Raw genomic sequence first — 13,745 nt, forward strand, 5'->3', positions numbered from 1 at the left:
GAATCCAAAAAAGAGTGAAGTTTTAAAAGGTTGTACATAAATTGATGGTAATAATATGCTGGCATTATAAAGTAAAAACAAAAAGGCCCTAGTAAATTACCAAAATATTTAGCACATTGGGAAATTATCACATAACCCTGTAATTATCTTACTATCAAATAATGTTATCTATAGAGATGAATACCTTTGAAGTGATATCACGATCAAGCAAGTTAGATGCTGATAGAGATAACTGCAGCATAGAATTGAAACACAAAAATGCATAAATACATAATGAGAAATCACAAAGGGCTAACATATAGAATAATATGAAAAGAAAAGACAAAACAAAAGAGCCATTGACATAAATTGAATATCAATTCCAATGTCAAAATACACAATACTAATGATCCTCTCTTGAGTTAAGTTATATCAAGATGCATGATTGATTAGGAGCATTATAAAATGTCACTCATATATGGTGAAGGGGTGAACCAACACACTATGTGATGTCCATTAGTTGGAGATAGAATAAAGGTACTTCAATACAAGCAAATGAATATAGATATACAATATTACACACAACAAACTTTTGGAATCAATGCTTTTTTCTGATGCTCCATCTTTGAACTGGCACCACAAAATGCGAATCTTGCTAATGTTCCCCTCGGGGGAGCATTTTGTAGTGCAACTTTAAAAAGAATTCAGGTAGGCTCATTGATGTGGACCTAAGGTAGAAACATAGTAACTCAACCATATAAAGAACTTGCAGACACCAACATCTTCAAAAAAATTAACATGCATGAAAAAGATCTGTTGCTGTGAAGCAACGGAACACAATGGAAACCTAACTACACTATCTATTCTCAAATTATTAGAAATTGTTCATAGATGATATGCCAAAGTGCAATACATAATGGATCACCATGTTAATAGCATTTCTTTGGCTTGCATGCCCTGGCCATAGTGCAATACATAAACTCCAAGCTTGACAAGAACACACGTTTGGTATACTATAACAGTGATTACATTGTAATAGGAATAACCATTACAAGGAATAGAAGTAGATGAAATGTAATGATTATTCATATTCATCAGTTTGGTGATAACATAGGAATAGAACTGTGGGATGGCATCATATTAGAAAATTTTCCTAAAGTACCCTTTTTAAAATGAATTATATACTTACACTTTTTGTGAATCTTGCTTTCCTTCTTTTTTTTTTTTTTTTTTTAGTAATTTCTGAATCTTACTCAACATTCTATTATCTACGACTGTAAAAAGAATATAGAATTAATATTATTGTTTATTGTCAAACTTAATATTTTTATAAATATAAAATTAAACAAACAAAAAAGAAGAAGATAATATCTCCATGTTACATGTTCGCACCAAAGAAAGAGGGGGAGAGTGTGTTGCTTTTCTAGGAATAGTTGATTGGTGCTAGCATTCTTCCTAGTTGAAATGGAGAATTAAAAGAAATTTAAAACAATGAATTTTCAAGAAATTGAAAACAATAAAACCTCATGAAGTGCGATTTTGGTAGAACAATGGGAAAAGGGGGGAAAAATGCTTATCGATCAAGACTTAAGAAGGAAACCATGCAAAACAATGGTAGAGAGAAAGAGGAAATGGGGAAAGGATACATGGCTATTAGTGAGGAAGAGCACAGTGACTTGGAGCTTTTTGGGAAATTTATATTTCATAATTATTAAGTAGGTTAAGGAATAGCAATTACACTTATTTTGGTAAGGAATAATTATTCTTTGTTTTAAAGAATAGTCATTCCAAATGAATAACTATTCCTTGTAATAAAAACACACCCAAGCAATTGAATGATTATTCCTAATGAATAGCTATTCTATTACATGATCTATTATAGTGTACAAACGTGTCCTAAGGTAAAACACCATTGAAATAAGAAAAATTCCCTCCACTATGCGATGATAATTAATTAGATTTGTCTTTGTACAACACAAAACACACAAATGATATTATTATTATTATTATTTCTTTGTTAGGTCCAATAGTGAACATTCCAAAAATATTTTATGACTGAGTTACATGCCACGCATTTATTTGAGTGACAATGATAGCAATAAATTAGTATCATTAGAGAACTTTTCCAGAACAAGAAATATTTCACTTATAAGAATAACCATATTTATGTTATTCTTTTTCTCAATACTATTGTTTTCAAAGCAACATCCAATGTAATAAATTAATAATCAGGTAACATGTATCTAATTCGTGAATCATATTGTTCTCGTTAAAAATCAGGTAACATGTATATAATTCATGAGTCAAAAAATTCTCATGACAAAATCAGAGACTGAGTTCTCCAACAAGAATACAGTGTAGTTCTCTCCCAAAGATTTGTCATCCTCCTAAGTATGAAACTCTCAGCCAAAGAAATCCCCAGGATGCAACCTCCACTACATGTCAAAGCAGTGTCTCATGTTCTAATTCACTGTGGAATTAAATAAACCATCATTCAAGATATTCGAGTCAAAAGTATTGTATATTAAAATTTCAGTCCACCTATAATTTGTAGGAAATTGAAAACAATCTCAAGCCCTGTAAATCTTGTCCCTTCAGTATCGAAATTCTAATAGCAATTACCATAGATAATAATCTAATAACATACTATACTAACTTGTTCTATTGGTTTATTTCGCTTAAAAAAAAAAAAAAAAATGCATGATCCTAATCCTACCTAAATAAAAAAGTGAGACTTTAAAAAAGTGTACCTTCTCTTTTAGGTTTTTTTCCCCTTAAAAGCAAGCTAGACCAAAATACACATTAAAAATTGTTCTCCTTCTTATCTGAAAATCTTATCACACACTTACTATCACTATTGCACACTTGGTACACATTTTTTCACAATTTTAACCCAGGTTAAAATCAAAAACACGATTACAGTCCATGTGGCAAAGTGTGTTCTACTAAGCATTACACTAAACATTAAAATTGACACAGTTATTACAAACACAATAAGCACTAGTAAATCTAACTAACATTTAAAAAAAAAAAAAAAAAAAAAAAAGAGCAAGTAAAATAAATAATTCAGGGAATTAACTAAATTAGACTGACTCTGACCCAGTGTGGGATACAGAATGAAGAATAACACAATTGGTACACATACACATCAAATATTGATATAATACCTCAATTTGAGTGAATAGAGGTTGAAGGCCACGGGACCTGTAGAAGAAGTCAACGGCGTCGTTGTGACCACCATCGTTGGCACTAGTGGGCCTCTGTTGGGCCCCACCCACGGCCTGCTTTCCTCCCTCCAAATCTGAAAAGCAATTTCCCATTCTCTCTCTCTTCTGTGAAACCCTAAAAAGTAAAAACTGAAACTATTCTAATTCTCTTTTTCTTTTTTTCTCTCTCTGAGTCTATAAAAATTCAAGAGCAATTTTGTCACGCAGCCCGTGTGTGTCACAATAAATTGGTGAAATATTTTACACGTTTGGAGGTTACGGATTCTGATTTCTGCTTGTTATGTGTATATCAATATATATATATAGGGGAGAGAGTAATTGTCTTTACTGTTTGATTGGAAATTTGGAAATTTAAAGGGAATTTCAGGAAAAGGAGTTTTGGTTTTGGTTTTGTGTAGTAGTAGTCTTTTAGTTGAATATATACTAGTAATAGTTGTAGAGTATTCAATTTATTCGCACGCTGAAATCAACAACGCGTGTTTTTAAAATAGAAATTATGAAGTTGACTCTTTTTCCTTGATTTCTATTTATGGGAGAAGCGTATGCTGTTGGAATTTGAAATTGCGAAACAGTTTTTCTCAACAAAAAACAAGAATTCACGAGAAAGGCGAGAGATATAAATACTAATATAAACGGAAGGGAGAATATATATTTATATATATATATATATATATATATATAAAAGGAATAGAAAATGAAGAGAAATTGCTAAGAAAGAACTTTGGTAAAATCCATTAAAGTATTCTTGAAAGTCCAAGAGGCATATTACGTACGTGTGTGTGCGTGGCATATGCTGATGATATCAATCTCATCACTCACCTCTTGCACCATTTTGATTGGTAAAAATATTGAGCAGTTTCAATCGTGAACGGAATATAAGTTTGAACACCCTTTTTTCACTTTGTTGTATGATGACAGAATTGGTTTGGGAAATATTTTGTTAAATATAATTAAGTGTGTTGATGGTTTTTTATATTTCACATCAAGTGGTGTCAAAATTTTTTTAAAATAATTTATTAATAATTGTTTTGAAAAGCATTTGCATCAGTCTCAACAAACTAGTCTATGATTAAAAATATAAGTAAAACCCCCCACAAAAAACCCACGCATCAGTTTCAACCAACTACCATTTATTCTCTCTCTCATGAATTGATCAACATCAATCGGTAGTTGATTATGGTGGATGTGGAGGTTGGCTGGGTTTTCATCAACGTTGATGGGTGCTTGCATGAGGTTTTGGGTTTTTGTAGGGTGGATGTTGGGAAGTAGTTATTGGGTTTTGTTCTATTTCCTTCTCTCTCATCTCTCTCTCTCATGCACAAATTATACGGACGTTTCGGCCGGAAAAGAGAAATTCGGCCGGTACAAAAACTAAAAGGAAAAATAGAAGAAATGCATGATTTGAACAAACCCCAGTGCAGCAAGTTGCCACCACATTGACATCGCCGATTAGATCTTCTTCTTCCTCTCTTTTTTTTTTTTTTCGTCTGTTGGCCTTCTCCACTGCTCTGATTTAAATTCTCTTTTTTGCTGATTTCTTCTCCACTGCTATGTGGTTTCTCTTTCTTTGTTTTGTACTATCTTATTTGAAATTTCCTAAGCCCTTCACACGTGACTAGCCTTGAAAATGTTGGAAACTTACGTTTTTTTAATAAAAGATGGGCTGAATGGTTCAGCCTTTACTTTTTTTTCAGTTTCGAGCCCCACGTTATGTGATGCATTAATTGCATCACATCAATAAAACCTTTTAGGTTTTTTTTTTTTTTTAGTAGTAGTAGTAGCAGCAGCAACTTTTTAGTTTTATTTGTATGCATTAAATAATTATGTTTCTTATTTTTATATTGTATTTTTTTTCTAAAGTGATAAAATTTAAAATAAATTATTCACATTTTTTTAGTAATGTAAAAATACTGAATATGTATTAAATGTATGTCAGTTTAGATGGAAAAAGTCAAATCATTTTGTGATAAATCACAATTAAAAAGTAAAATTTTACCAATTTTCTATGTAGTGGGATTTGTGATAGATCATAAATGAACCACAGCTGGTTCATTAACAAGTGCTGACCGGCACTTGTTAACAAATTTTTTTTTTTTTTGTATGCAATGAACAATTAAAGTAATGTTTTATAGTAAACAGAGATTTTTGAAGTAATATTTTATGGTAAATAGAGATTTTGTATGTATGTGTGTATATATATATTAAATATATAAAATAGCGGTAAACCTGAAATGGTGCAACGATATTGACCGATACCTGAAATATATTGTATCGCTAGCCAAACCAATGCAACCTCTTATACAGTATTGACTTCCTTGCTCTAAAATAGCAAAAGATGTATGGTAAGTGCATTAAATTGCCACACTACTTCCACCTAACCATCTGACATCATTGACTAAATAGTTAGATAAGAAAATTTGAAAGACACAAATCTGAAAGCACACAGTTGTAGTGCATTAGCAATGAATAAACCAAAGATGCAAGAAAAAAGAAGAAGAAGGAGGAGGAGGAGAATAAAGAAGTTGTAGTGGCAGCTACAATAGAGAGGAATGGGATCTAAATTAGAAAGATTTGGAGCACAGATCTCAGTCATTAAGCACCAAATCAGTAAGTCACAGACCCATTTTTCTCATCTTCTTTTTCCTTTTCTTTTTCTTTTTTCTTCTTGTTTGTACCGATTCAAAACCTGTTTACTGACCGAAATGCCCGGAATATCCCAAAATGATCGGAACAGAGCAGTACGACCTGATATCTGAGGCGATACGAATCACAACAGTTTTTGTACCGATGATGGTTTCGGTATGAAAAATTCCAACCATACCGACCGGTACGGTACGGTACGAAAATGACAACCTTGGTCATCACATGTCCATCTTTTTCATTTTTTTTCATTCCTTCACTTTTTGCTTATGGTAAATATTGTAACTTATTAGTATTATTTGTTTTCTTAGTATACAATGAACAATTAAGGTTTCTACTTTTTATATTATGTGTTTTTTCTTTTAATTGATGCTAAAGTCTAAAACTATGAATAATTTGTTCTAAATTGATGTATTGTTTTACGGTAAAATTTTTATATTTATTATAATATATATATATATAAAAATATAAAAAATAATGGTAGAATTGAAACGGTACACCAGTATTGACTAGTACTAAAATATACCATTGCATTAGTCAAATCGATATAGCTTCAGGTACGAGATTGACTCCTTTGATTTGATGTGTGGTTGGTGGGTTTAAAAAACGAAATAGAAAAATAAATATTGAGGCTGATATACGTGTCTATTTATTAAAATAGTAAAAGTAGAGCTTTTGGGGTTAGTTTAGCTAAAATTTTGGAAAGACAATGTGAATGCTCTAAAGGTATCCATTAATAGAACATGTTATTTTTATATGAAAAAAGTTAATGTTAAGATACTATAAAAAATTTGTTTATTTAAAATGTATTTATTGTACTGCTAATGTCCTATATTTTTTTTTTTTTTTTGAATAAGTAAAGGGCTGTCTGGTATAGCAGTATAGGGATGATAATGGAGATAGGGAAGGTGCGAGGACCCAAGTGTAGACGGATGGATGCCACCACAATTCTTTTTTTTTTTTTTTTAATTATTAAAAGTATATATATTTTCTAATGCATTTTGGAATCAATAATTTTAATTTTGTTTGATGCTTCAAATAAAAGTTTTCAAAAATCTTTTCTTATTATTCATTTTCTAATAAATTTAATAGTCATATTTTAGTGTCAAAAGTCTTATAATTTAACAACATAACATGGCCTCTTTTATTAGAAGAACCCTGATTTGAATTTCTCCCAGTGAACTTATAACTATTTAATTATTCCAAAAGAAAAGTCTTTGCAAGATAGCATTAGAGGAATTTGGACCAGAAAGGCCAGGTCTTTTTATTCTTTTCTTTGTTTTTTTAATTTTTTTTAAGGGAAACAGAGCTAAGTCAGCCTTCTTCTTCTTTTTATTTTTGTTTTTGTTTTTTTTTTTTTTTAAGCCAAATCTTTTTTTTTTTCTTTTTCGAGAAGGTTTAAGCCAAGTCAGTTGAGTGGACAAGTAATACAACAATAAAAGTTAACATATTTTTCCCTTTTCTCTTCTCTGAAGTCATTCTATATCATTTACTCCGGCAACTACGTACGACGAGTCGAGATCCATATTTCAATATAAAGTGTGTTATATTACACATTCCAAAGTCTTTAATAAAAAAAATAACAACCAACGTTATAATTAAATTTTAAAATCTGAGGTTGATTGCTAAGTTTATTGATCGTTCATAAATTCTAATAGCTGAGAAGAAGCAAGGAAAGAAAAGTGTCAATTCTTCTTATAGTTGGGTTTAATTTGAGGGTTTCATCCTAAAGTTAGAACAAAAAATTTTTATGAAAAAATTTGGCATGCATAGCCATGAAGCTTACGTACGTGTGAGGTATAAAAAAAACTTGCTATGATGCAGGCTTTGTTAAATTCATAAGAAATGCATGGCTATTTAGCAAGGAATTTCAGAGAGAAACGTAGAAGTAAAGGCAACGGCAAAGAAAGTTGTGACTAATTTTGTTGATCGAGGCAACTAAGACATTAGCACTTAAATAAATACAGAGAAAGAATTGTGGAACGCATTTCAGGGAGGTATGTGAAGGTGAAGCAAAAATTACTGTCCTCTTCAAAAATAAAATTATCATATATTTACCAGGAAAAAAAAAAAAAGATAACAAATATTTATAATTAGATAAAGGGGAGAGATAGGGAATAAAAATAAATAGCATTTGGATAGCAATGGATTTTTCAACTACTCATTTTGTTGTGAAGTGTACTTTTTAGTAAATTATTATTATTAATATTATTATTATTATTATTATTATTATTATGATTATTATTATTGTTATTATAGTAGGTAGAAAGTGGAGGAAAGATATGTAGGGTTCGATCCGCATATATGGGGGAACTATAATAATGCCAATACTATTTAGTTATAACTTAAACCCCTATTACATGTAGTAAGTTGATGTATTATCTCATTGTCTTTAAAAAAAAATCATTTTATTATTATAAGTGTGTCCTAATCTCATATGTTAGATATAAGGATCATCCACAAAATAAACAAGTATCATTATCGATAAAAGAATCTATAAAAGCACCAAAATAAGCAAAATGACCAATTATTGCATGATTAAAGTTTGGTTTCAAACTAATTTAAAGCTATCATTTTTTAACTCATTACATGACGATTTTTAAGATTCTATCCATGTGTATTATTTATATAAGATTCTACTATGTTTCTTGATTGACACTTTTTTCATAAAAAATTGTATAAATGTAAAATTAATAAATATTAGTTTAATTTATACGTAGCTCACTTATAGTGATCCACCATCAAATTACATAAAATATCAATACTATTTCCATAATATTTCTTTCACGAATTATGAAGAAATCTCAATCTCATGTTTGTTGAGATTTGTATTCTTAATATATATATATATATATATGTATGTATGTATGTATGTGAGAAAGAAAGAGATATATCTGTAAATACAATGTTACAATGTTCAAATGTTTGTAAGTTGTAACTATAATGTTATAATTAAGTTATAATGTCATAACATTATAACATTATAACTATAATGTTATAATGTTATCAAAAAAATAATGTTACAATTAAGTGGTTTTATATCTATAATTTTTTATTATAAAATGTCCATAATTATTAAGTGACATGAAAGATATAACAACATAATATGAATTTATGATGACATCTACAATCCCAAATAACAAATTATTATCTACTAGTTTTAAAAGAGAATTTTTCTATTAAAAAAATACAACTTAAGATATAATTTTTTTTTAAAATAATAATAATTGTAATACAAGTCCAATATAGGCAGCTATTTTGTCAAAGCTATATTAATATTTTGCAAGTGCCAAGTAATTTCTGAAGTTGGCTTTGTCTCCACTTCTCTGGATTTCTTTGAATTGAAAATATAATAGAATTACGTTTTTGGAAAACGATTCCTTCCAATTGGTTTTGTCACCACATATATAATATAATAAGAAGAAGAAGAAGTTCTTTTTGAAGTATATTGGGTTCCAACTCATTCAATTAATGAACTTTTGTCAAGATTCTTTGTAATTCGACTGGTTGGCTGATCTATGTTCATGATATCTCTAGGGTCCAAAATCTTCCCTTTTCTATTATAACTATTGAATTATCCCAAATATATATATATATATATATATATATATATATATATATATTGACAAATTCTTTTACCCTTAAATAATACACTAAAAAATGATATTAAAATTTTGGCTTGGCAATAAATATTAATTATTATAAAACTAATGCATAAGCTCAAGTCATATAGTATCCATAAAATACTTGAAAAACATATAGTATCCATAAAGAAAAAAAGTGTAATGGTATTCACACACTCCTTAGTACACACTCACCATACATGTATTGCCACATGAATTAAAATGTGAAATCATGAAATTGTGTGAATTCACAATTTTCCAAAAAAAAAAAAAAATGAATGCACTTGGATCACATCTTGTATGGCAACAATAAAGTGCTAAATGTAATTGAGTATAGTGCTAAATGTACTACAAATTTTACTAAATTGACTTACAAACTAATATGTTATCAATCATAAAAAGTCAATTTAAGTGCCAAATCAATTTATAGTTTTATGTAATAAAATTTGTAGTATGTTTCCGCATTTTTTTATAAAGTTTGTAGGTGGCATTTTAGGTGCATCTTCAATAAACATTACCCAAGATTTAGTTTGGGGTTTGTGCCGTCAGTCGTGAGTTGAGTGGGCTTACAAATATTCATAGTCAATGCAAATCAAACAATGACTTTTCCCCGCATATGTATACAAGAGAGCTTAGGCACCAGAAACAATGCACGTATCAATCACTCAGCCAAAAAAACAACAACAAAAAAAAAGGTTATACTCATATCAATTCAAACTATATAGCATGGTTAGGCATGAGTAATTTGCACGAGATGCTTATTACTTCTCGTTTTGTTTACCTAAAAGCAAGCAATATAAACAGTAGACAGAACCAACTAAGCTTTTAATTAATATATATAATTAACTAATTAAGGTCCCCTTGTCCCTTGGGCTTTGTTCTACATCCATGATTTTATGTGTATTATAGCAATCTGAAAAGTCAAAGAACTTTTTATTTATAAAAGAAATCTTAAAAGGGTCAAAGTCAAAGTTCAACTATTGGAAGTACTAGGGTTGGAGCTCAATGCAAAAAGTGAAGCTTTCAAAACAACAAGAATGTTGTTATCTGATATTCATATGTAACCGCATTTTGTACATTCTACGCCTTGGCTAGTTGGCTTTGCTCAAATGATCAAGATTCAAGAGGATCTTCAAGCAGTTAATGTAAGTTCCTTTTTTCTTTTCTTTTTTAATTAAAAAAAATCATGTACTTTGTTTTCTTTCTTCACTTTGAAATCTTAGGTTTAATTTATTTTTATTTCTCTACTTTCTTTTCGTTCCTAGTTTAGAAGTAATTGCATGTTAAGATAGTGGAGATATAGAAATTAGAGTTACAAATGCGTGCACGTAGCCCTCCATTGTGTGTGCATCTCGAAGCATTGTGTCGTGTGTACACTGCTCTTGTCCCTACCTAAGCATATGTCTCAGAGAAACCCCAAATTTCTGCTTTCTTTCATTAGTTTTCTTTAAATAAAAGTGATTCACATGTGGTGCTAGTCAAGGTGATGTTTGAGCAACTTTGAAATTGAAAATTTCCAATTAGGGTTTTATAAATGAAGCCCTAAAATTAGGACACCCACCTCTAAGTGATTGATCTTTGAGCCTGTGGTTTATGTATTTAATCCCATATATATATGTGTGTGTGTGTGTGTGTGTGTGTGAAAATTTTACATGCTTAGAAGGGAACCAACTTAGTGGGACCCTGTTAGAAAATGGCTAAGCAATACAAGTGGAGGATAGTCCTTTAAGTTAGGTGTGCATAGTTGCTTAACACATTCCCAAATTCGTATTCTAACTTCAAAAGACTTAAAGTTTGGTGATTTAACCTCTACATAGGTGTCAAAAGAATGGCTATTAGACCCAACTCAAGTGTCGACTGATAACTAGCTCCAAACTTTGCTTAGTTAGGATGGCCATAGGTAGGGTATGGGTAGGGTATACCCATACCCACTCAATTAATTTATCCATGGATACCTAATTACCTTACCTTATTAGCATCCATACTTAATTGTTACCCGATTTGTTTATCCATGGATATCCATATTTTACCCAAACCCAATTTTTATAAAATCACCAAATATGCTCAAAAACCACTAAAAAGACCATAATATCCTCAAAATCTTTAAAATGAGCAAAATACCCATGAAACCTCTAAAATTGCCAAAATACCCCTGATATCTCTAAAATCACCAATTATGCTCAAAAACCACTAAAATGACCAAAATATCTCAAAATATCTAAAATGATCAAAATACCCAAGAAATATCTAAACTGACCAAAATACCCCCAAAATCACCAAATATGCTCAAAAACCACTTAAAAATACCAAAATACCCCTAAACCTAAAAAATGACCTCTGAAACCTAAAAAATTACTAAAGTACCCACAAAACCTAAAAATGTCCAAAATACCCCTGAAACCTAAAAATTACCAAAATACCCCTTAAACCTAAAAAATGACCGAAATACCCCTTAAAACCTAAAATTTGACTAGAATACCCTCCCTAAAACAAAAAATCACCAAAATACCTCCAAAACCTAAAAACTGACTAAAATACCCCCGAAACTTAAAAATGACCAAAATATCCCCGAAACCTAAAAATGACCAAAATAACCCTTAAACCTAAAAAATGAACGAAATATCCCTGAAACCTAAAAATTTACTGACATACCCCCGAAACTTAAAAATTACCAAAATACCCCAGAAACCTAAAAATTGACTGAAATACCCCGTAAAATTGAAAATTGACCAAAATACCCTCAAAACCTATAAAATGACCAAAATACTCCCGAAATCTATAAAATGACAAAAATTCCCCTAAAACCTATATGATGGGAAAAATACACCCTAAACCTAAAAAATGACCAAAATAGCCCTAAACTTTTAAAGTGACCAAATACGCCTAAAACCTTTAAAATGACCAAAAATAACCCCAAACCTCTAAAATTACCAAAAATATCCCAAAACCTATAAATTGACCAAAATAGCCCTAAAATACCCCCAGAAAATATCTAAAATGACCAAAATACCCTTGAAACCTTTGAAGTGACCAAAATACCCCTAAACCTGTAAGATGACCAAAATACATCTGTGACCTCTTAAATTACCAAAATAGAGGTTTGGGGTATTTTGGATATTTCGAGGGTATTTTCTTCAAATTAAAGGTTCTAAGAATATTTCAGTCATTTTGTAGGTTTTGAATGAATTTTGGTAATTTTTTAGGTTGTGGGGTTATTTTGATCATTTTTTAGATTCTAAGGGTATTTCAGTCATTTTTTAGATAATAGGGGCCTTTTTGTCATTTTTTAGGTTTAGGGGTTATTATGGTAATTTTTTATTTTCAAGGGTATTTTGGTCATTTTTTAGGTTTCAGGGGTATTTTGGTCAGTCTCTAGGTTTTGGGGGTGTTTCGGTCAATTTTTATGTTTTGGAGATATTTTGATAATTTTTAGGTTTCGAGGGTATTTTGGTTATTTTTTAGGTTTGGAGTGCATTTCGGCAATTTTAGAGGATTTTAGGAATACTTTGGTCACTTTCAAGTTTTAGGGGCAATTTGGTAATTTTGATTATTGGGTAATTGGGTGAGTTGAGGTTTACCCACAATAATTTGGTTGAGTTGGGTTTGAGTTAGATCTAATTAGTTAAATGGGTAATAATGGGTAAAATATTTGGATAATAGATGAGCAGTGGAGCTTAAATTCCACTGATCTGGTCTTATGCTTCAGTTGTTACTAAACCAGATGGCTTTTGCAAATTGGCACTGGACAAACAAGTACAATGGAGTTTCATTTGCAACTCCACAGAGAGGACATGTTGTGTCAATATCAGGCTTGAAGCTTTGAATTTTATCCTTTGTTGGCAATATATTTACGGCAACTCTCCATAGTATCATCTTGAACCTGTCATGTATTTTGGAAGCTTTTGAATCACTTGTCCAATTTCTTCCTATATGCTCAATTCTGTTCCAGTACACTGCTTTGACTGAATGTTTACCATTTGGAGTGTTGGCCCAATACCAAGTAGCTCTCTTGGTCTTACTGGAAGCCTTTGGATGGCCTTAGCTGATAGCTCATCAAATAAGGAATTTAGCTTCTCTTCATCCCAACCAAATTTATCTTGCCTAAGTAATTTAGATACTACAAGACAAGAGTTTCTGTTATCATGTGACTTAGACACTGGTTTAAAATTTGGTAGATCCGGGACCCACTCATCCTCCCATATTAGGGCCGGGTATTCTCCCAACAATGTATCATCTTGCAAGCTCAAGCTATGAGTGTAGCTTTAGCAGTCCCTAA

This window comes from Quercus lobata, chromosome 3, assembly GCF_001633185.2.
Source record: "Quercus lobata isolate SW786 chromosome 3, ValleyOak3.0 Primary Assembly, whole genome shotgun sequence".
NCBI lineage: Eukaryota > Viridiplantae > Streptophyta > Magnoliopsida > Fagales > Fagaceae > Quercus > Quercus lobata.